The sequence below is a fragment of the Schistocerca americana genome, chromosome 1 (genome assembly GCF_021461395.2).
Source record: "Schistocerca americana isolate TAMUIC-IGC-003095 chromosome 1, iqSchAmer2.1, whole genome shotgun sequence".
Lineage (NCBI taxonomy): Eukaryota > Metazoa > Arthropoda > Insecta > Orthoptera > Acrididae > Schistocerca > Schistocerca americana.
In genome coordinates this window covers 138,067,403-138,090,871 of record NC_060119.1, presented here as the reverse complement: position 1 = coordinate 138,090,871, position 23,469 = coordinate 138,067,403, and the positions used below count along the sequence as shown (strand labels likewise).

Below are 23,469 nucleotides of genomic sequence, written 5' to 3'. Positions count from 1 at the left end.
GGTGGGAATTTAAGGAGATGGGACCTGGATAAACTGACTAAACCAGAGGTTGTACAGAGTTTCAGGGACAGCATAAGGGAACAATTGACAGGAATGGGGGAAAGAAATACAGTAGAAGACGAATGAGTAGCTCTGAGGGATGAAGTAGTGAAGGCAGCAGAGGATAAAGTAGGTAAAAAGACGAGGGCTAGTAGAAATCTTTGGGTAACAGAAGAAATATTGAATTTAATTGATGAAAGGAGAAAATATAAAAATGCAGTAAATGAAGCAGGCAATAAGGAATACAAACGTCTCAAAAATGAGATCGACAGGAAGTGCAAAACGGCTAAGCAGGCATGGCTAGAGGACAAATGTAAAGATGTAGAGGCTTATCTCACTAGGGGTAAGATAGATACAGCCTACAGGAAAATAAGAGACCTTTGGAGAAAAGAGAGCCACTTGTATGAATATCAAGAGCTCAGATGGAAACCCAGTTCTAAGCAAAGAGGGGAAAGCAGAAAGGTGGAAGAAGTATATAGAGGGTCTATACAATGGCGATGTACTTGAGGACAATATTATGGAAATGGAAGAGGATATAGATGAAGATGAAATGGGAGATACGATACTGCGTGAAGAGTTTGACAGAGCACTGAAAGACCTGAGTCGAAACAAGGCCCCGGGAGTAGGCAACATTCCATTAGAACTACTGACAGCCTTGGGAGAGCCAGTCCTGACAAAACTCTACCATCTGGCGAGCAAGATGTACGAGACAGGCGAAATACCCTCAGACTTCAAGAAGAATATAATAATTCCAATCCCAAAGAAAGCAGGTGTTGACAGATGTGATAATTACCGAACTATCAGTTTAATAAGCCAAAGCTGTAAAATACTGACACGAATTATTTACAGACGAATGGAAAAACTGGTAGAAGCCGACCTCGGGGAAGATCAGTTTGGATTCCGTAGAAATATTGGAACACGTGAGGCAATACTGACCTTACGACTTATCTTAGAAGAAAGATTAAGAAAAGGCAAACCAACATTTCTAGCATTTGTAGACTTAGAGAAAGCTTTTGACAATGTTGACTGGAATACTCTCTTTCAAATTCTAAAGGTGGCAGGGGTAAAATACAGGGAACGAAAGGTTATTTACAATTTGTACAGAAAGCAGATGGCAGTTATAAGAGTCGAGGGGCATGAAAGGGAAGCAGTGGTTGGGAAGGGAGTGAGACAGGGTTGTAGCCTGTCCCCAATGTTATTCATTCTGTATATTGAGGAAGCAGTAAAGGAAACAAAAGAAAAATTTGTAGTAGGAATTAAAATCCATGGAGGTTCCCTGATTACACTGTAATTCTGTCAGAGACAGCAAAGGACCTGGAAGAGTAGTTGAACAGAATGGGCAGTGTCTTGAAAGGAGGATATAAGATGAACATCAACAAAAGCAAAACGAGGATAATGGAATGTAGCCAAATTAAATAAGGTGATGCTGCGGGAATTAGATTAGGAAATGAGACACTTAAAGTAGTAGATGAGTTTTGCTATTTGGGGAGCAAAATAACTGTTGATGATCGAAGTAGAGGGGATATAAAATGTAGACTGGCAATGGCAAGGAAAGCGTTTCTGAAGAAAAGAAATTTGCTAACATTGAGTATAGATTTAAGTGTCAGGAAGTCTTTTCTGAAAGTATTTCTATGGAGTGTAGCCATGTATGGAAGTGAAACATGGATGATAATTAGTTTATACAAGAAAAGAATAGAAGCTTTCGAAATGTGGTGCTACAGAAGAATGCTAAAGATTACATGGGTAGATTATGGAACTAATGATGAAGTATTGAATAGAATTGGGGAGAAGAGGAGTATGTGGCACAACTTGACAAAAAGAAGGGACCGGTTAGTAGGACATGATCTGAGGCATCAAGGGATCACAAATTTAGCATTGGAGGGCAGCGTGGAGGGTAAAAATCATAGAGGGAGACCAAGAGATGAATACACTAAGCAGGTTCAGAAGGATGTGGGTTGCAGTAAGTACTGGGAGATGAAGAAGCTTGCACAGGATAGGGTAGCATGGAGAGCTGCATCAAACCAGTCTCAGGACTGAAGACCACAACAACACAACAAATAGGTCAGGAGTCCATTACATGCAGAAGGAAGCTGCAAGGGTAGTGGGGGCTGTGTGGCATGGACTGGGCCTTTTTTATGTTAGAGGATATCAGGGAAACATAAAAAGGGCTTCAGGCTCAAAGGCTGTTGGTCAAACACAAAAAGAATGTAGCTTTAGGAGCCATCGTTATGGCATTTGTAAACTGTCATAGCTGTGTAGGGAAAGTTCCAGAGCTCCAAGCACTAATAGAAAGCACTGATGCTCAAATTGTTACAGGCACTAACAGCTGGCTAAAGCCAGAGATAAGTTCAGCCAAAATTTTCGTGAAGGACCTAATGGGGTTCAGAAAGGATAGACTAAACACAGGTGCAGTGGTGTGTGTATTGCTGAAATTGGAGTAGATAGTTCCTGTAAGTTTGTACAGGCAGAGGTCATTCTTGGCAACCAGAATAAAATAATAATTGTATCCTGTTGCAGACCTGCCAACTCAGATGATACAGCTGCTGAAAGTTTCAAAGAAAACTTGAGTATAATTTCAAACACCACTCGAGTCATACAATAATAGTTGGTGCTGATTTTAATTTACCTTCAGTATGATGGTGAAGGTACAGGGTTATTACAAATGATTGAAGCGATTTCACAGCTCTACAATAACTTTATTATTTGAGATATTTTCACAATGCTTTGCACACACATACAAAAACTCAAAAAGTTTTTTTAGCCATTCACAAATGTTCGATATGTACCCCTTTAGTGATTCAGCAGACATCAAGCCGATAATCAAGTTCCTCCCACACTCGGCGCAGCATGTCCCCATCAATGAGTTCGAAAGCATTGTTGATGTGAGCTCACAGTTCTGGCACGTTTCTTGGTAGAGGAGGTTTAAACACTGAATCTTTCACATAACCCCACAGAAAGAAATCGCACGGGGTTAAGTCGGGAGAGCGTGGAGGCCATGACACGAATTGCTGATCACGATCTCCACCACGACCGATCCATCGGTTTTCCAATCTCCTGTTTAAGAAATGCCGAACATCACGATGGAAGTGCGGTGGAGAACCATCCTGTTGAAAGATGAAGTCGGCGCTGTCGGTCTCCAGTTGTGGCACAAGCCAATTTTCCAGCATGTCCAGATACACGTGTCCTGTAACGTTTTTTTCGCAGAAGAAAAAGGGGCCGTAAACTTTAAACCGTGAGATTGCACAAAACACGTTAACTTTTGGTGAATTGCGAATTTGCTGCACGAATGCGTGAGGATTCTCTACCACCCAGATTCGCACATAGTGTCTGTTGCTTCATCACTGAAAACAAGTTTCGCACTGAACGCATCCTCTTCCACGAGCTGCTGCAACCGCGCCGAAAATTCAAAGCATTTGACTTTGTCATCGGGTGTCAGGGCTTGAAGCAATTGTAAACGGTAAGGCTTCTGCTTTAGCCTTTTCCGTAAGATTTTCCAAACCGTCGGCTGTGGTACGTTTAGCTCCCCGCTCGCTTTGTTCGTCGACTTCTGTGGGCTACGCGTGAAACTTGCCCCACGCATTCAACTGTTTCTTCGCTCACTGCAGGCCAACCCGTCGATTTCCCCTTACAGAGGCATCCAGAAGCTTTAAACTGTGCATACCATCGCCGAATGGAGTTAGCAGTTGGTGGATCTTTGTCGAACTTCGTCCTGAAGTGTCGTCGCACTGTTACGACTGACTGATGTGAGTGCATTTCAAGCACGACATACGCTTTCTCGGCTCCTGTCGCCATTTTGTCTCACTGCACTCTCGAGCGCTCTGGCGGCAGAAACCTGAAGTGCGGCTTCAGCCGAACAAAACTTTATGAGTTTTTCTACGTATCTGTAGTGCGTCGTGACCATATGTCAATGAATGGAGCTACAGTGAATTTATGAAATCGCTTCAATCATTTGTAATAGCCCTGTACATGTCTAAATCAGAAGGTAGGCATGAAACATCATCCAAAATTGTGCTAAACCCGTTCTCTGAAAATTATTTTGAGCAATTAGTTCGTGAGTCTACCCAGATTGTAAATGGTTGTGAAAACGCACTCGGCCTCTTAGCTAATATACAGGGTGTCCCAGCTATCTTGTCCACCCAAAATATCTCTGGAACAATAACAGCTATTGGAACACGACTTTCACCGGTATCAATGTAGGGCTGGGGCCCATGAATGTACATATTTGGAAACATTCTAAAACGAAAGCATATGTGTTTTTTAACACAAACATGTTTTTTAAATGTACCTCCTCTATTTTTTCTTCAGCAATCCATAGTGTGACAAAGCACATACACAATGGCGTTGATTGCAACGCAATATCCCATTACATCCTGAGATATTGAGACGCGAAGTTGACGCTTGAAACACCCGACATGCGCTGCTAGCGCACGTCCTGGTAGGTGGATTGGATGAGGTGACCCAGTTAGGTGGCCTGCCCGATCTCCGGACCTTACACCGCTGGATTATTTTTTTTGGGGAGCAGTGAAGGATGCTGTTTACCAACATGAACCAACAACACCAGAGGACATGAAGCAACGCATTATTGATGCTTGTACAGCCATCAAAGAGGAAACAGTAGCACGAAGTAGGGCACCTCCTTCATCCGCAGAGTGACCCTATGTATGCAAGCCAACGGGCATCACTTTGAGCATGAGATGTGAACGCTATGTTTAGTATGTAGTACTGGTATCACAGTGGAAGTTTCTACAAAGGGCCATTTTACCCAGTGATGTTAAGAAACATTTGTTTGCAACAATTTGTCATTTAATGCATTAGATAAACATAACATTGATAATTATGTGATAATAAAACTAATTGGTTAAACATGTTTGCATTCATCTTCTATGTCCTACCTGAACTTCCCAAATCAAAACATTTTTACCTAAACAACAGTAAAACTTTTAGTCCACTTGCTCGTTTCACTAAAACCATCAACATGAATTTTACTATTACGAGTGAATGATTAACTGTCACTTGCACTAGATCTACAGTAAAGTAAAGTTTTAACGTTGAACGGCATTACCTTTTTAGTAACGGATTAACGATAAGCGAAGTTAACTTTGTGACTAATGTTGCGGTACACAGATATGTTACAGAACCGCATCGCCCCTAGCCTATGGGATAAATACCTGCTGGAATGTACGACGTTAATGCAGGATGGCAGCAGACCGTATTATTCGTTTCGGACCTCTTGATAAGTATGTAAGTGTGATTACGCATGTCAATCACATCGCGATTACGGGCAGCATGGGGTTCACGCCTGAGCCTCAGGACGTGCGCTAGCAGCGTATGTCGGGTGTTTCAAGCGTCAACTTCGCGTTTTAATATCTCAGGATGTAATGGGAATATTGCGATGCAATCAACGCCATTGTGTATGTGCTTTGTCATGCTATGGATTGCTGAAGAAAAAATATAGGAGGTCCATTTAAAAAAACATAAGGTTGTGTTAAAAAACACATATGCTTTCGTTTTAGAATGTTTCCAAATATGTACATTCATGGGCCCCAGCCCTACATTGACACTGGTGAAAGTCGTTTTCCAATAGCTGTTATTATTCCAGAGATATTTTGGGTGGACAAGATAGCTGGGACACCCTGTAGATATATATAGATATATATGGATACAGGGGTTGGTGAACACAGGGTTGTCATAGCAAGATTGGATACTGTAACTCCCAAATCCTCCAAAAATAAACGAAAAATTAATCTATTAAAAAAGACAGATAAAAATTCTCTTGACAATTTCCTGAGAAACAATCTCTACTCCTTTCAAATTAACAATGTAAGTATAGACCAGATGTGACTCGAATTCAGGGAAATGGTGTCAGCAGCAGTAGAGAGATTTACCCTAAATAAATTAGTAAATGATTGAGCTGATCCCTCATGGTACACAAAACAGGTCAGAACACTGTTGCAGAAACGACAAAAAAAGCATGCAAAGTTTAAATGAACACAGAATTCCCAAGACTGGCAATCTTTTACGGAAGTTAGAAATGTAGTGCGGATTTCAAAGTGAGCTGCTTATAATAGTTTCCAAAATGAAACTTAGCAGAAAATCCAAAGAAATTCTGGTCGTATGTAAAGCGTGCTTGCAGCAAGACACAATCAGTGCCTTCTCTGTGCAATAGCAAGGGAAAATGACAGTGCTGCTAAAGCAGAGTTACTAAACACAGTCTTTCAAAATTCCTTCATCAAAGAAGAAGAAGTACATTTTTCAGAATTTGAATCAAGAACAGTTACCAATATGAGTAACGTAGAAGTAGATATCCTTGGAGTAGTGATGCAACTTAAATCACTTAATAAAAGCAAGTCATCTGGTCCAGATTGTATGCCAATTAGGTTCCTTTCAGAGCATGCTGATGAAATAGCCTCATTCTTAACAATCATAGACAACTACTTGCTCGACGAAAGATCCGTACCTAGAGACTGGAAAGTTGGACATGTCATACCAATATTCAAGAAAGATGATAGGAAAAATCCACTAAATTTCAGGCCAGTATAAGTAATGTTGATATGCAGCAGGATTTTGGAACATATATTGTGTTCGAAGATTATGAATTACCTTGAAGAGGATGGTCTGTTGACACACATTCAGCACAGATTTAGGAAATATTGTTCTTGTGGCACAAAGTTTTGAATGCTATTGACAAGAAATTTCAAACTGATTCCATATTTCTAGTTTTCCAGATGGCTTTTTGACACCGTACCTCACAAGCGGCTTGTAATCAAATTGCGTGCTTATGGAATATTGTCTCAGTTATGCAACTGAATTCATGATTTCCTGTCTGGGATGTCACAGTTCATAATAATTGACGGCAAGTCATCAAGCAAAACAAGTGATTTCTGGTGCTCCCCAAGGTAGTGTTATAGTCCCTCTGCTGTTCCTTACCTATATAAACAATTTAGGAGACTATCCGAGCAGCCCTCGTAGATTGTTTGCAGATGATGCTGTTGTTGATCATCTAGTGAATTCATCAGAAGATCAAAACATTTGCAAAACAATTTACAAAATTGTATGGTGTAAAAATTGGCAATTAACCCTAGTAATGAAAAATGTCAGGTCATCCACATGAGTGGTAAAAGGGATTCTTACCAGTTAGAATTAATGGAGTAAATTGTTTAAGTTAAAAAAAGGGCAGCACATTTTGTGTTACCGACAAGTAGGGGGGAGAGTACCACGGACACGATACAGGATTTGAGGTGACCATCATTAAAACAAAGGCGTTTCTCATTGTGGCTGAATCTTCTCACAAAATTTCAGGCACCAACTTTCTCCCACGAATACAAAAATATTTTGTTGACAGTGACCTACAAAGGGAGAAATGATCATCACCATAAAATAAGGGTAATCAGAGCTCATGTGGAAAGATATAGGATTTTGTTTTTCCTGCGCACTGTTTGAGAATGGAATAATAGGGAATTATTGTGAAGCTGATTCGATGAACCCTCTGCCAGGCTCTTAAGTGTGATTTGCAGAGTAACTATGTAAAAGTAGATGCAGATGCAGATTGCTTATAAACATTCTGCTGACCACCTAGTGCAAATATGGTGAGCTAAACTGTATGCTTGCCATACTTCTGCCAGGCAGTCAGCAGAATATTTATGAACAGTTTTTTGGGTTGGTGTTTTTGATGGTCAAAGAACAAAACTAGTCATAACACAATAGATGTGTAATAATGCAGCTGAAATGGTTTTTATTAATTATTAACATTGGCGTCAGCTGTAAGCTAAACATGATCAACGTTATTTCCATGTAATTGTGTTGTAGTCACTTGGTGGTGAAGTAATGAATGGCCAGAAAGTTACTACACTTCTCTCACTGGTAAACTACATAAATCTCTTACATTCAGGAAATGCTGGCACTTGTAGAGTTGGCTTCACTGAGTGGAGCCACTTATGATACATGCACAGTGTGTCTCCCAACATAGAATGGAATGGGAATGATGATGTTTAAGTCTAAAATCCGCTTATATGCAGTGCTTGATTTATGTTGAAATACGAGGGGTGTTTGAAAAGTCCGTGCAAAAATAAAAACTACTTAGATGTTTGGGGTAAACCTTTTTTATTTTTGGACATAGTCTCCTTTTAGACTTATACAGTTCATCCAATGCTGTTCTAATTTGTTGATCCCTTCCGAGTAATAGGAACTGTCCAAGTCTGTAAAATAGCTATTAGTTGCTGCAGTCACCTCCTCGTTCGAATAAAATCTTTGTCCTGCCAGTAATTTCTTCAAATTGGGGAACAAATAATAGTCCGAGGGAGCCAAGTCTGGAGAATAGGGGGGATGTGAAATGAATTGGAATCCTATTTCCATTAATTTTGCGATCACAACTGCTGAGGTGTGTGCTGGTGCATTGTCATGATGGAAAAGGACTTTTTTGCGGTCCAATCATCAGCATTTTTCTTGCAGCTCGATATTCAAATGGTCCAATAACGATGAATAATATTCACCTTAAATAGTTTTACCTGTTTTCAAATAGTTGATGAGAATTATCCCATGCGAATCCCAAAAGACAGTCGCCATAACCTTTCCAGCTGAAGGAATGGTCTTCGCCCTTTTTGATGCAGATTCTCCCTTGGTAACCCATTGTTTAGATTGTTGTTTGGTCTCAGGAGTATAGTAATTTATCCATGTTTCATTCAAAGTGACGAAACAATGCTTAAAGTCACACGGATTCTTCCTGAACAGCTGCAAACCATCCTTGTAAGACTTCACACAATTCCGTTTTTGGTCAAGCGTGAGCAATTGCAGAACCCATCGTGCGGATAGCTTTCTCATGTCCAAATGTTTATGCAAAATATTATGTACCCATTCATTCGAGATGCCCACAGTACTAGCAATCTCGCGCACCTTAACTCTTTTGTCATCCATCACCAGTCATGGATTTTATCAATGATTTCTGGAGTCGTAACCTCCACAAGGTGTCCAGAACGTTCAGCATCACTTGTGCCCATATGGCCACTCCAAAAATTTTGAAACCATTTATAAACCGTTCTAATAGAAGGTGCAGAGTACCGTAAAGTTTATCAAGCTTTTCTTTAGTCTCCTGAGGTGGTTTGCCTTTCATAAAGTAATGTTTAATCACCATACGAAATTATTTTTCGTCCATTTTTTGACAATCACTCGACTTCCTTGATTCACACGAATGCCAAACACAAAGAAATAGATCAATATGGCTGAAACTTGGTGTGCGTCCCTTTCAAAGATGCTACTAACTAAACATGCGGAAAGACTTACCTGTCCTTTTTTCCCCCTAAGGTAAGTCTTTCTGCTCCCGGGATTGGAATGACTCCTTACCCTCTCCCTTAAAACCCACTTCCTTTCGTCTTCCCCTCTCCTTCCCTCTTTCCTGATGAGGCAACAGTTTGTTGCGAAAGCTTGAATTTTGTGTGTATGTTTGTGTTTGTTTGTGTATCTATCGACCTGCCAGCGCTTTTGTTCGGTAAGTCACCTCATCTTTGTTTTTTATGGATATATAAAAAAATATACCCAACTAGCAGTGGCAGGAGAAAACACATATAAAAGGCATTACAACTGCAAGCTGCTTATTGTGGCAGAAGGGTTGAAGGGAGAAGGAAGAGGAATGACAGAAAAGGACTGGTAAGGTTTAGGAAAAGGGGTGGAGTTTGGAAAAGTCATCCAGAACCCTGGGTCAGGATAGACTCACCGTCTGGTCTCTTGCCAGAAGAAGGAGCTATGGTGCCAAAAGCTTGCATACATAATACCATTTATATGCCTGTTCTATTGCCACCACTTGGTGAGTAGATTTTTTTATCAATTCTATGTTTAAGTGATATTTCTAGAAATTTTTGTCACTCTTGATTGTAATTACGAGATCATGTTACACATTCTGTGTGGTCCTCCAAGAAGTGTGCGGGGTTACCAGAGTTTTGTCAGATATTATTTCGTTCTCTTTAAAAATTAAATGACATTTGAAGCTTTATTGTTTCACTGCTTGTCTCTTTTTACGTCTTAATTGCAACAGCTCACATCAGTGCAGGTTAGTTGAACTAGCTGGCTGGCCAGTTCTGTTCAAGTTAAATACACAGGTAAAACTGAGTCCCATATTATCACTCAGTTGATGTGTACATAATGCACAGCATAAACTATATCCCTATTACCATACTTGACTCTGCGCGAGACGGCGTGGCTTCCACTCCACGTGAAATGAAATCCAATTAGATTCCAGCAAATGTGGAAGAATACATGAGATGTCGTTTGCTTCAGGTTTATTCTTATGATGAAACAGTGTGGCAGCCATGGGCATCAACGTCAGTGAGGCCATAGAAGGCTGACAGTGGCCACCTGCTGCCGGCGGTGTGTGACAGGCACATCTCCTGGCACCTTGGATGCCTCGTGGTCACTGCGTACAATGCAAGAAAAGACAGTGTTTAAACTGTAGTTCCAGTATGTTTGTGTTTAAAAGTGTATGCCCACACTAGGCAGTGGCCAGCAACAATGGTCACCTACAGAGACTGGCGATCAGCAGCAGCATAGCCAGGCAGCCCATAGCCCAGACTCGAATTCTCGACCCACTGGGGAGGTGCCCCCCAGCAGAGCATAGTCCACATACAAATGCCAGCTCAGCACACACCTGCAGCTACTGGAGTCAGACTCCGTCGAATGTGGCTGGCTGCTTCGTCAGTACTGCAGTGGTCCCATCTTGAAGTTAACAGCTGGCTTAGATTGTCACATTCAGCATCACTATTGTCATGTACGAGAATGTCATTGAGCACTTGAGGCTGAGAGTGAGAGTCAAATCTCGGGGAGTACGTACGTGAACTGGCCGGTTAGTATTCCTCCAACAGCAGCACTTGTAGCATGCTGGAGCAGCAGAGTATTCCCTTTTGACAACGATGGCGCCATTTTCTCTTAATTTCTTGTTTGTTCAACTCGTCCGGAGCCCTGCTGGAACTGTAAGATGTCTCAACTTTGCCTTCTGAGGCATAGGTTGGCATCTTCCACAATGTCAGCATCCCAAATAAGTGCTTTTGTACTCTGAATACACCTTCTTGAATAATGGTATCTGGACTTTGGGTAGATGATTACTTCCTGCTGTATGATGTCATTCTGCTGATTTCCATAGACAGTTGATCATCCCTGCAGAAGTGTAGTACAATATTCCTCCCTCCATTAAAAAAATCTGGTCTCCAGATTTTTCCCTGTTTAGATTTCTGGACAAAAAATATCTTAACACATGTTTTATAAGTTGACATAAAAAGTAAAGGATTCCCCTCTTCTCCTTCTTCTAATTTAATGTATACAGGATGGTTCATTAACTGTTCCTTGATGTAAATGCTATTTTGTATAATTACATAAAAGGTAAAATAAAATTATGAGATTCTCCCATCTTAACAAATTCCTTGATCAGTTAACATCAGATGGTACCATTTGGTTAATTTCTCATGCTTGGAATTTCTCCTTGTGTATCAACTGTTTTCTTAACTCTCTGCTTGGTATCATCATCTGGAATTTTGTCTTTGCAACAAAAATTTACTTTATGTTTTTCTAGAAAATACATATGTAATGGTTAGCTCTCACAATATCCATGCAAGATACTACCACACAAACTATACTGGTCAGAAGCTGCACTTACTACCATTACTTCAAAGCTAATTAAAGACTGATTACTTGCACTGCTATTCTTTCTTATCCCTCCACACACCAAAAACAACTTCCTTGTGCCCTTTGTCATTTTGTCACATGAATTAAATCTTAACAATTTTGTTTGCAGTTTAGTTGTACTGTTGTGATGGAAGAACTTGTGACAGTGTATCACTGGTAGTAGACTCCTTCAGCTGAACCAATGTTCCCTGAATCCGACAGTGCGCTGCCGAAGAACTGTGATGTAACTTTTTTTTTTAACCTCAGTACCTATTTCACTGCAAGCATCATCAACTTTATGCACCTTCTGACCCTTATGTACACACTCATAAAATAATTCAGTCTTGTCAGTTTGATTATTAGCCTTACAAACATGTTTCCACTTTCTTCTCATCCTCCCCTCCCCTCCCCCCCCCTCCCCCCCCCCCCTCTTTCCCAATCCCGCCTGCCCCCCACTTCTGAGGAGGTGACAAATCTGTAGCCAATGGAAATAATGTGCCAGTACCACTTCCTCATTCCTAGCATAACTAACATCATCAGTAGCTTTCTGTGCATCCCTCATAGTATCTACAACTGCAGTGCCACTTTGCATGACAAAAATCACTGAGTGAGGTGGCACAGTGGTTGGCTCACTGGACTCACATTTAGGAGAATGACAGTTCAAATCCGTGTCTGGCCATCCTGATCTAGGTTTTCCATGATTTTCCCAAATCACTTCAGTCAAATGTTGGGATGGTTCCTTTGAAAGTTGCCTATTTCCTTCCCCATACTTCCCTAGTCCGTTGGGACCAATGACCTTGCTGTTTGGTCCCCTCCCCCAAACAAACCAACCAACCAAGACAAAAATCAGTGGCACATTTACTTCCCCAAATGTCTGGAACAGGCTCCAAGGCCACCATACGTCACACTCATCACACAGTGGGTAAATACAACTGCATGTAAATCATCCATGTTGCTATCCACAAACTTATTTTCTTTGGTACAGCACACACTTACTCTGTTTGGCACTTCAACTAATTCAGACTTGCACTGCAACTAATTTAGACTCAGCTTTTCCACAATATATTGGAGCTAATAATTCTATATTACTCTCCTTAACTGCTACAACATTAGTGCTGTGTGTATCACTTAAACTTACACCATTAACTTCTTGCCCCATACTTTCTGCTTCCATGCAAGCATTTTTCTTTTTTAGTCTCGTAGTAAACTGCACAAACCTGTCATAACTTATCAGCAGATGATCATACAGGTGCCTGTTTTCAACCCATCATACCTGTCATGCTGCCTCTTCTCTGCATACTCTGGAGTAATTTCACTGTGCAAAGTGAAGGTCTTGTCCTTCTCAACTCTTACCTTCTGTGCTATACCTGTCTGGTCTGCTCCCACAGCCTTTACTTTCTTAGACATATTTGCACTGTCTGCTTGGAACCACGCTACATGGGCTGCTGAAATTTGTAACTTTCCTCCAGTGTAGCCTGCTGTTGTATTGAAAGTGACCCAGTTAACCCTGGCCATGGGAACCAGGATGGCTCCTTCCTATGCCAACCTTTCCATGGGACGCTTGGAGGGTGCTTTCCTGGGATCCATAAGTCTCCAGCCCCTGGTTTGGTTTAGATACATTGATAACATCTTTGCCCTATGGACCCATGGTGAGTATGCTCTGTTAAAATATTGGAACCTCTAAATGCCTTTGCCCAATTAAATTTCACCTGGTCCTATTCCAAATTGCATGCCACTTTCCTCAGTGTTGATCTCATCTTCACTGAAGGCCAGCAACACATTTCTGTCCACTCATCAAATCCACTAACAAACAACAGTACTTACATTTTTACAGTTGCCATCCTTTCCATCTCAAATGTCCCCTCCTATATAACCTTGGCATTCAAGGCAAACCTATTTGTTCAGATGCAGACTCTTGGCAGCAATACATCACCACTCTCACTTTAGCCTTCACTGGGCATAATTATCCCAGCAGCCTAGTCCAAAAGCAGATTTCCTGGGCCATCACATCCGATCCTGGTACTGCTGATCCCTCCCAAAAAAACTACATCGGAGCACACTTCTTGTCACCCAGTATTATCCTGGTCTTGAATGTATCAATCAGCTACTTCAACAAGGTCATGACTTCTTAAAATCATGCCCTGAAATGAGATCCATTCTGTCTGAGATTTTGCCCACAACACCTAGAATAGCTATTTGTTGCCCTCCCAATCTCCGCAATATCCTTGTCAGATCCTATGCTCTTTCTTCACCCATCTCCCTACCTTATGGCTCTTACCTCTGTGTCCATCCCCAGTCCAAGGCTTGCCCTATGCATCCTCCTACCACCACCTATTCCAGCCCTGTAACTGGCAAAATATATACTCTCAAAGGGAGAGCCACCTGTGAAATGTCACACGCCATATACCACGTGTTATGTAAATACTGTTCAGGATTTTACATTGGCATGACCGCCACCCAGTTATCAGTCAGGATGAATGGGTAGAGGCAGAGGGTGTATACAGGCAACACACAATATCCTGTTGCAGGGCATTCTGTGCAATATGACAGTCATGATGTTGGTGCCTGTTTCACCACACACACCATCCGGATTCTTCCACCAGACACCAGTTTCTCAGAACTCCGCAGGTGGGAAGTAGCACTACAACATGTCCTCAGTTCTTGCCAGCCAACTGGCCTTAATTTATGTCTCAGCATTTATTCACAGTAACTACTCTTTTCTTCACTCCATTTCAGTTTTCTACATCTTTCATTTTCTGACATGTCTATTTTTTGCTGTCCCCCTTTGTGTCTCTGTTAGAAACAATGCACTTAGCTTTTCACTCTTATTAACTCATGCGTGATGTTTTAGTAGTAATCTGTCTCTTGCATGTTACCTGTCTTCCACCTTAAGCTCTCAGTATTTCAAATCTCGTCCAGTGCAGTCCCCAACAAAAATCAGTCTTCCCTTCTTATCCCATCTAGTAAATCTCCCCTCACCTGGGGTTCTAGGCGACTTTTCTAAACTGTACCCCTTTCCCTAAACCTCTCCAGTCCTCTCCCTTCACCCCTCTTCCTACCCCTTCAACTCTTCTGCTAGAAGAAGGAACCCCTGGCTCCAAAAGCATATGAAAGTTCAAGACTTTTGTGTGTGTGTTCCCCTGCCACCACTTGGTGAGTAAATTTTTTTAAAATGAAGATATGCTGTTTAGAACAACTTCAGCTTCTACCTTTAGTTATGGTACCAGAAGACCCTTTGAGAGTTGGCTCTTCAGAAAATTCAAACAATGCATTGTACGTATGCGGTAACTTGTCCCCTGATGGGTGTCAAGGCTTTGATCCTGCTTGAGCACTGAGTATCACTCATGATGTTGCAGTACATCCCATCAATGTGGCAGGGCAGCAGAGAATACTTAGTCGTGTATGGCATCAAAAAAGCCTGTTGCCTCTATGCAACACAAAGCAGCATTATTGAGCACGATATTCTGTGTGTGGGAGCTGCAAGGGACATAGAAGCCACAATGATTGATATCCAGAGTTTACCTCTGGAGACCAAATTCCTTGTCCTTCATGCTGCTACCACATATCATAGCCCTGACCTCATAGGTCATCAGTTGATAATGACAAGCTTTGTAGCTGATTGATCAGAACAAGACTCATCAATTTACCAGTGGTTTCAGTTACTTGTATGAATCCCAAAAACTGCCCCTTTATTCGAATGAGGTTACTTTCTTAGAATCCTTCACCAGAAGACTGAAATGGTTGTTCCTGAAGACAGCATGATGTCCACAAATCTTATGATCCTGGTCACTTGTTCTGTGTGGCTGATATGTGGTTGCGAGTAAGAATGAATGTAAAATACTTTGCATTTTTTACCAATGAAGTTATTTTGTCTTTGATAACACTTTAATCAGTTCGTTTTGAATAATATTGCCTAAATTGTGAGCATGTCTTCTATCCTTGTTTTGAACCCTCCAAAATGTTCATTAATAACAGGATCAAACAAGGTGAGAAGTTCCACATTTTTAAGAAAATTGCCATTGTCGTGGACATGCAGTTTATCATTGTTGCCGTGGTAGGCCAAAATTTGTGCACCAGAAACTTTTATGATAGATATTACACACATAAGCTCTGATGCCAGTACGTTTCATTTTAGTCAGGCTTTTTTGTATTAATACTTTCTATAGTTATGTCTTGTATATGGGCCCTTCGAGATATGGAGGCTGCTGCTATGTTTGACACTGTTTTCATATGCAAATTGAATCACTGATTTGTTATGCCTATCATTTCATCCATTCTGAGTGAGATTTATACTTGTACTCGAAATTCTATGAAATACATTGTAGCAAAAACAGAAAACTTTATTGGCTGACACAGGATATTGGAGGTATTCACAGTAAACCACTTCTTCCTTTGGCTGTCGTATATTGTACAAGTGAAACCTTCCTGTTTTCTTAGATAAAGGGAATTTGTGGTTCACTTGTTTTGGCCATTTTCAGCCAAAAAAGTTTTTTTCTTCACCTACTGGTAAGTCTAAGCAGGATCTGAGTGATCTATTTTAATGCTTTCTTTAGTTATTTTCAGGCATTTACTTTGATCACTGTCTTCATATTCAAGGCTATACTTAGCAGTATCCACTACAATGCGTTCTTCTTGCTCTTATCTGTTAATTTCTGTGTCCATTTCTGGTAGACCTGTGTTATCATCTTTTTGTCTGGTTGAAGTTGATGCTGCAGCACTGCAGGACTATAGAGGATGCAGGAATTTTTCAAAAGACCCCTTCAATTTGTACAGTTCTATTTCTCTATCTGCTTTTATTTTTCTGTACTGAGCACCTGAGAGTTTTTTCCTGTGTATCATTTTTCATCCTTTTCACCTGAAAATATATAGGACAATAATAAATCAGAATATTGTATCAAATAATTCTGTTTATTTCATTAGAAATTTGTAATAAATTACTAAATAATGTAAGAAGCCAGTAACATTAATGGAAACAATTAGGGTCAGACTTGGTACAAGGAGTGCTGGTGGCATATTGATGCCAGGGGGCTCGCAGAAAGTATTAATTGTACAAGGAGGCTGGGAGCAGGTATTGTCATCCCGGGCAACTGAAGGCAACAATTTTTTAAAATTTCAAAATGGTGTTCTTACTTTTAGCACATTCCAAAATAGTAATTGTTCAATGAGAAAGAGGTATGCCTTTAGGGCTAAGGTCAAATGCAGTAAAAAGTTCTTACATATTCTGATATTTATATTTTAATACAGTTAACAGTTCAATTAAAATTGTAATGTAAACTGTAATTTAATGATTATAAAATAAACAGAACTTGTTTTTACTATGTTGTCACACCTGGTGCATTTTATTGGAACCTTACTAATCAGTCAACAACTTTGCCAAACTTTTGGAAGACACAGTGAACTCATTTATGACTTTGTTGTTAAACACATCAGTGTTATTAATAATATTTGTTTCGATGTTCAAGATTGGGAATGCTTCTAAGACTTCTTGTCCTAACAGTGGACAAAGCCTAGTCTCTATACACTTTAAAGCAGAAAAAGTTCTTTTGCACATTACTTGTGTAAATGCAACCATTAGCAAAGTACAATATGTAACACAGAGATTGCAGTATGCACTAATGGGCAAATTATACTGAGACAACAGCTTGCAAGCCCAAGGCACACAATTTCTACATTTATGTCCCATCGATAAACAAGTCATGACACACTTCTTCGTTATTATTTACATACACATCAAATTTTAAGGAAAGACAGTTAATTTGTTTGTCTTTTCTCAATGTAGTTCTTTTCTCATGCTACGAGTCTCAGACACTTAGAGGCATAGTTGCAGACAAACACCAATATTTATGATGAACTGCACTTACCTTTTGCTCCTTTTAGATATGTTGAAAGAGAAGTACAAAACCTAGCTTCTGAAGATGTGATCACTTATCCACAGGAAATAATAGTGGAACTGGAAACATCAACAAATCTACTCAATACAAATGGTGCTTGACAAATGGTCTTCAGAGACAAAAACAAAAAGAGGGACTGGGGGAGATATGGTATCAAGCTGCAATATGATCACAAGCCAATGCATGTGCCCACTCCAGCACTTGACCGAGATAAGGCAAGGTCATGTTCGTTTCCATTTTATACTCAGTATTGGGTGCTTTAGTTTCGAGGTAAGTAGAGGCAATGTGTTTACTGTCATCAGAGTAAGTAAAGACTTATTAAGTGACTGTTCCAGATGCTTTTGAAAAGAATTTGGTGTTTCAATTTTTCATCTTTTTCATTTTTCTTCTCATTTTCTCAATTTGCTTGCTTTTTGATTTGTAAATAACTTTTTCCACGCTCTGCTGCCCCTAAAATTTTGCCGGCCGAGGTGGCCATCTAGTTTTGCCAAATCGTAGAAATGGCCCTGACTATATTCCACTGTGTCTCAGCATCATTTTCACTGCATTGTCAAGGAATTAATGTCTTGTTCTTGCTCTCTCTCTTGCTGCACAAAGTCAATGAATTCCTTAGATTATGATCGTCCACAATGTTTGACTTGTTCTGTGGATAACATACTGACTTGAGAAGACAAACTACATAAACCAAAAGGACTTACTTATGTTAACATTGTGTTGTCATTCTGATGAAGCAGTCTTTGAACATACAGTGTGTTGCAAAAAAGGAGACTATCATTGATGATGATGCTGTCAGTTCCATTGCTGTGACGTACAATGAGACAGTTTTAGTTTTTGTGTCATAGACTGAGTGCCTGGCAAAAATGAAGCCTTGATGAGCGTGTTTGTGCCTTACACAAATGCAGCATATATAAGTGACGGGCTTGTGATGCATTTGATCATCAGCTGTTAACAGAAACCACTCTTAATGACCTACAGTCAGAAACGGGCAGCATTCAAGACATTGGCAGTTCATGCAATATTTTGCAAATGGAGACTGGATCATGTCAAGGATGTGGAAATAAATCAGACGTGCCCTTTCAAAGTAACCATCCCAGCATTTGCTTGAAGCGGTTTACAGAAATCACAGAAATCCTAAACCTGGATGGCTGGACGCAAGTTTGAGACATCATCCTCCTGAACGCAAGTCCAGTGGCCTAACCACTACACCACCTCACTCAGTAGAAGAAGAAATTAAAATTATGCAAAGAAATCAGAACGATAGAAGCACACCAGCAAAGTCAATATTTTATACCCTAATATTGGCCTCCAATCACCAAATCTAGTCACATCATCAGAATAATAAAGCCAAAAGGATTATTGTTTGACACCACCACTTTTCACTCATAAAAATCTCTCTGTATGTCTATGAAGTCTTTCGCAATGGTGTGCTGAGGTAAAAAATATTTGGTTAACTTGCTGTGTCAAATTTGGATAAAATCACAAACTTTCAATTGTGGAAGCTTTCAAAGGCTGGAGACTTTATTCCAGTCTGAAAACACCTCTACCTCATGAGGTTTTTTCTCATGTGTTTATTTCCTTTGAATATCTACATTTTCACACATTACCCAACCAGATAGTGAGCAACTGCTCATTCTTTTATTTGTTATAGAAGGGAGTTCAAAGTGTTCCTAAATCACCACTAGCTATTGTAGCTCTATATATTACATCTATCTCAAACAGGCCAACTCAGACAATATTAATTAAAAATATACAGTGAACATCAGTTCCCTTTGTTCAGTGATACTACTATCAAACCTAGATATATCGAAGGCCTGTCTATATCAAATATTTTCCCCATTCCTTTCCCTTGGAAGCCCAAAACCTTGATATTTTGTGATAACACATCATTATATCGAAGTTTTTGGAAGGCCTGAGAAGTGCAGATTTCACTTCTATGTATCAAAGTTCAGTTGACAAAAACTCTTTATGTTGAAGTCATCTGTATGTATCAAAGTCTTTGTATGGTAACCCTGTATATTGAAATTTGCACAAACGGAAATCCCAGACCTACCTCTCCCTGCATTGATGCGGGTCAGCTAGATCTGCATCACATTGCAGTTTCCACACCCTCTGTGCAGGTGCTATTTGAGGCAGCATTATATATTAAAAAAGATGCTGTGACTTTCCAAACGAGAAAGCACTGGTAGATAGAAACAATAAAAAACACAAAAACACACACACAAATTTCAAGCTTTCGCAACCCACGGTTGCTTCATCAGGAAAGAGGGAAGGAGAGGGAAAGATGAAAGGATGTGGGTTTTAAGGGATAGGGTAAGGAGTCACTCCAATCCCGGGAGCGGAAAGACTTACCTTAGGGGGAAAAAAGGACAGGTATACACTAGCACACATATCCATCCACACATATACGAAACATTCCACGTGGGAAAAATATATCTAAAAACAAAGATGATGTAACTTACCAAACGAAAGCATTGGTATGTTGATAGTCACACAAACAAACACAAACACACAAACAAAATTCAAGCTTTCGCAACCAACGGTTGCTTCATCAGGAAAGAGGGAAGAAGAGGGAAAGACGAAAGGATGTGGGTTTTAAGGGAGAGGGTAAGGAGTCATTCCAATCCCGGGAGTGGAAAGACTTACCTTAGGGGGAAAAAAGGACAGGTATACACTCGCGCGCGCACACACACATATCCATCCGCACATATACAGACACAAGCAGACATGTGTAAAGGCAAAGAGTTTGAGTAGAGATGCCAGTCGAGGCGGAAGTACAGAGGCAAAGATGTTGTTGAATGACAGGTGAGGTATGAGCGGCAGCAACTTGAAATTAGCAGAGGTTGAGGCCTGGTGGGTAACGGGAAGAGAGGATATATTGAAGGGCAAGTTCCTATCTCTGGAGTTCTGATAGGTTGGTGTTAGTGGGAAGTATCCAGATAACCCGGACAGTGTAACACTGTGCCAAGATGTGCTGGCTGTGCACCAAGGCATGTTTAGCCACAGGGTGATCCTCATTACCAACAAACACTGTCTGCCTGCGTCCATTCATGTGAATGGACAGTTTGTTGCTGGTCATTCCCACATAGAAAGCTTCACAGTGTAGGCAGGTCAGTTGGTAAATCACGTGCGTTCTTTCACACATGGCTCTGCCTTTGATCGTGTACACCTTCCGGGTTACAGGAGTGGAGTAGGTGGTGGTGGTGGGAGGGTACATGGGACAGGTTTTACACCGGGGGTGGTTACAAGGGTAGGAGCCAGAGGGTAGGGAAGGTGGTTTGGGGATTTCATAGGGATGAACCAAGAGGTTATGAAGGTTAGGTGGACGGCGGAAAGACACTCTTGGTGGAGTGGGGAGGATATCATGAAGGATGGATCTCATTTCAGGGCAGGATTTGAGGAAGTCGTATCCCTGCTGGAGAGCCACATTCAGAGTCTGATCCAGTCCCAGAAAGTATCCTGTCACAAGTGGGGCGCTTTTGGGGTTCTTCTGTGGGAGGTTCTGGGTTTGAGGGGATGAGGAAGTGGCTCTGGTTATTTGCTTCTGTACCAGGTCGGGAGGGTAGTTGCGGGAATACACTGCAGCCAGAAAGCATGGATGACTTCAGAAGTGTTTTCCCAACTGGTTAAAGGATTTTGATAGGAATATGACTTGTGAAAACCAAAAAGTTGTGTTGACTGTGGACAGCTGCAGTGCACACAATGCTATCCCTCCATTAAAACTGCCGACAGTACAATTTTTACCACCTAGTATTACACCAGAATTGCAGCTCTTAGCTCAAGGAATAATCAAGAATGCCAAAGAAAACTACAGTACCAGTATGAAGTGGTCCAAATGACAGTCCAGAATATTGATGATGACAACCCTACAATCAGTGTTTTAGAAGCTATGAGAATGCTGGATAAAGCATGGAGAAACATGAAGGAGGAAACAGTTCTAAATTGTTTCTGAACATGAGGATTTTTGACAACAGATGGATCTGAGCAGCTGGTGGGTTTAATAGATAAGATTATAAAATCTTAGTTTGATTCTGACACTGGTTTATGGGAATTTTGATTAAAGTTTTTATTTGTACAGTACATGCAGGATGCACCCACCATCAGTATCTGTGAGCTGAATGAATGAAAATGGTGACTCACTTTAACATCACTCACATTTTTTTTTAAGATTTTGTTGATGTGGACAACAATGTTGCAGTAGCAGGACCACTATCAGAAGCTGAGATTGCTGACTCCATGAAGACAGCAAACGAAAAAGGCGGTGGCAATAATGACAAGGAGGAAGGGGGAGAGGAGAAGGGGGAGGTCAAGATTGATGTCAAAGAAGCACCACCAGTGATGGCCAGGCAGGCCAAAGTGGCTCTCGACACAATCTGAGCATATGTGGAGAAGTGTGTGGAGATAGAGGTAATGTGTTCCCGGCCATTGTAATCAGAGACAACAAAATTGACTCACAGGTGATCAAAAGTTTAAAGCAAGCCAACACTATGAATTACTTTTAAAACCAATGATTTCTGGAAACTTTTATGTATGCACTGCATATTCATTTACTGAATTAAATTTTTTTTATGATGACAGTGTTTTATTTTGAACTTATAAATTGTTTACTACTTCAGAAGAAATAAAACAATATACATAACAATTTATCTTGATTTCTTTTTTATATTACCAAAACTAAACATAGGCCTATAGTACACACGAACACAAAAAAATCACAGTACAGTAATACAACTATTTATATATAAAAACAAAGATGAGGTGACTTACCGAACAAAAGCGCTGGCAGGTCGATAGACACACAAACAAACACAAACATACACACAAAATTCAAGCTTTCGCAACAAACTGTTGCCTCATCAGGAAAGAGGGAAGGAGAGGGGAAGACGAAAGGAAGTGGGTTTTAAGGGAGAGGGTAAGGAGTCATTCCAATCCCGGGAGCGGAAAGACTTACCTTAGGGGGAAAAAAGGACAGGTATACACTCGCACACACGCACATATCCATCCACACATACAGACACAAGCAGACATATTGGTCTTTAAATATGTCTGCTTGTGTCTGTATGTGTGGATGGATATGTGCGTGTGTGCGAGTGTATACCTGTCCTTTTTTCCCCCTAAGGTAAGTCTTTCCGCTCCCGGGATTGGAATGACTCCTTACCCTCTCCCTTAAAACCCACTTCCTTTCGTCTTCCCCTCTCCTTCCCCCTTTCCTGATGAGGCAACAGTTTGTTGCGAAAGCTTGAATTTTGTGTGTATGTTTGTGTTTGTTTGTGTGTCTATCGACCTGCCAGCGCTTTTGTTCGGTAAGTCACCTCATCTTTGTTTTTATATATAATTTTTCCCACGTGGAATGTTTCCTTCCATTATATTGAATACAACTATTTATTTATTTTCAGAAATCTCGTTATATGAGACCTTCGATATATTGAATGAATTTTGCCTTCTTTAGACATTCGATATATTGAGGTTTGACTGTACATATGAAACTGTAATGGTAGCTGTTCTTTTTTTTTTTATTGACCAGATTTTTCAACTGACACAAATTGTTTTCTCTGAGCATACCATTTCCACCAACTTCCTGGGACGATGACAGGAGGACCAAATGCTGGACCATGTAACAGTTTCACATCACAAGTCCAAGATGTTCACTTGTTTCTGCCATCCAAGCTTGCATTGATAAACCAGCCCATGTAAAACATGTTTACAACAATTGTTACTTTATTTTTTGAACAATTTCTTTGGATATCTTGAAAATCTATTTTTATCAGGCAATCACATCTTGTGCTAGGTGCAAATGCTTCACCTTGGGACAGCAAATAAAATGAAATACTTGTTGGATTGCACAACTTCTTTCTCATGAGGAGCTTCAAAAAGGTGAATGATAATACATTATTATAAG

At 40.5% G+C, this 23,469-nt stretch overlaps 1 long non-coding RNA gene across 1 annotated transcript in view; it reads left to right on the top strand.

Moving 5' to 3' along the window:
* The first annotated feature begins 17,632 nt into the window (after window positions 1–17,632).
* LOC124550889 overlaps window positions 17,633–23,469 on the top strand; it is a 53,678-nt gene continuing 47,841 nt past the window's right edge. Inside the window, exon 1 of the long non-coding RNA XR_006967746.1 lies at window positions 17,633–17,843. This is a non-coding gene — a long non-coding RNA (uncharacterized LOC124550889). The remainder of the gene's footprint in view (window positions 17,844–23,469) is intronic.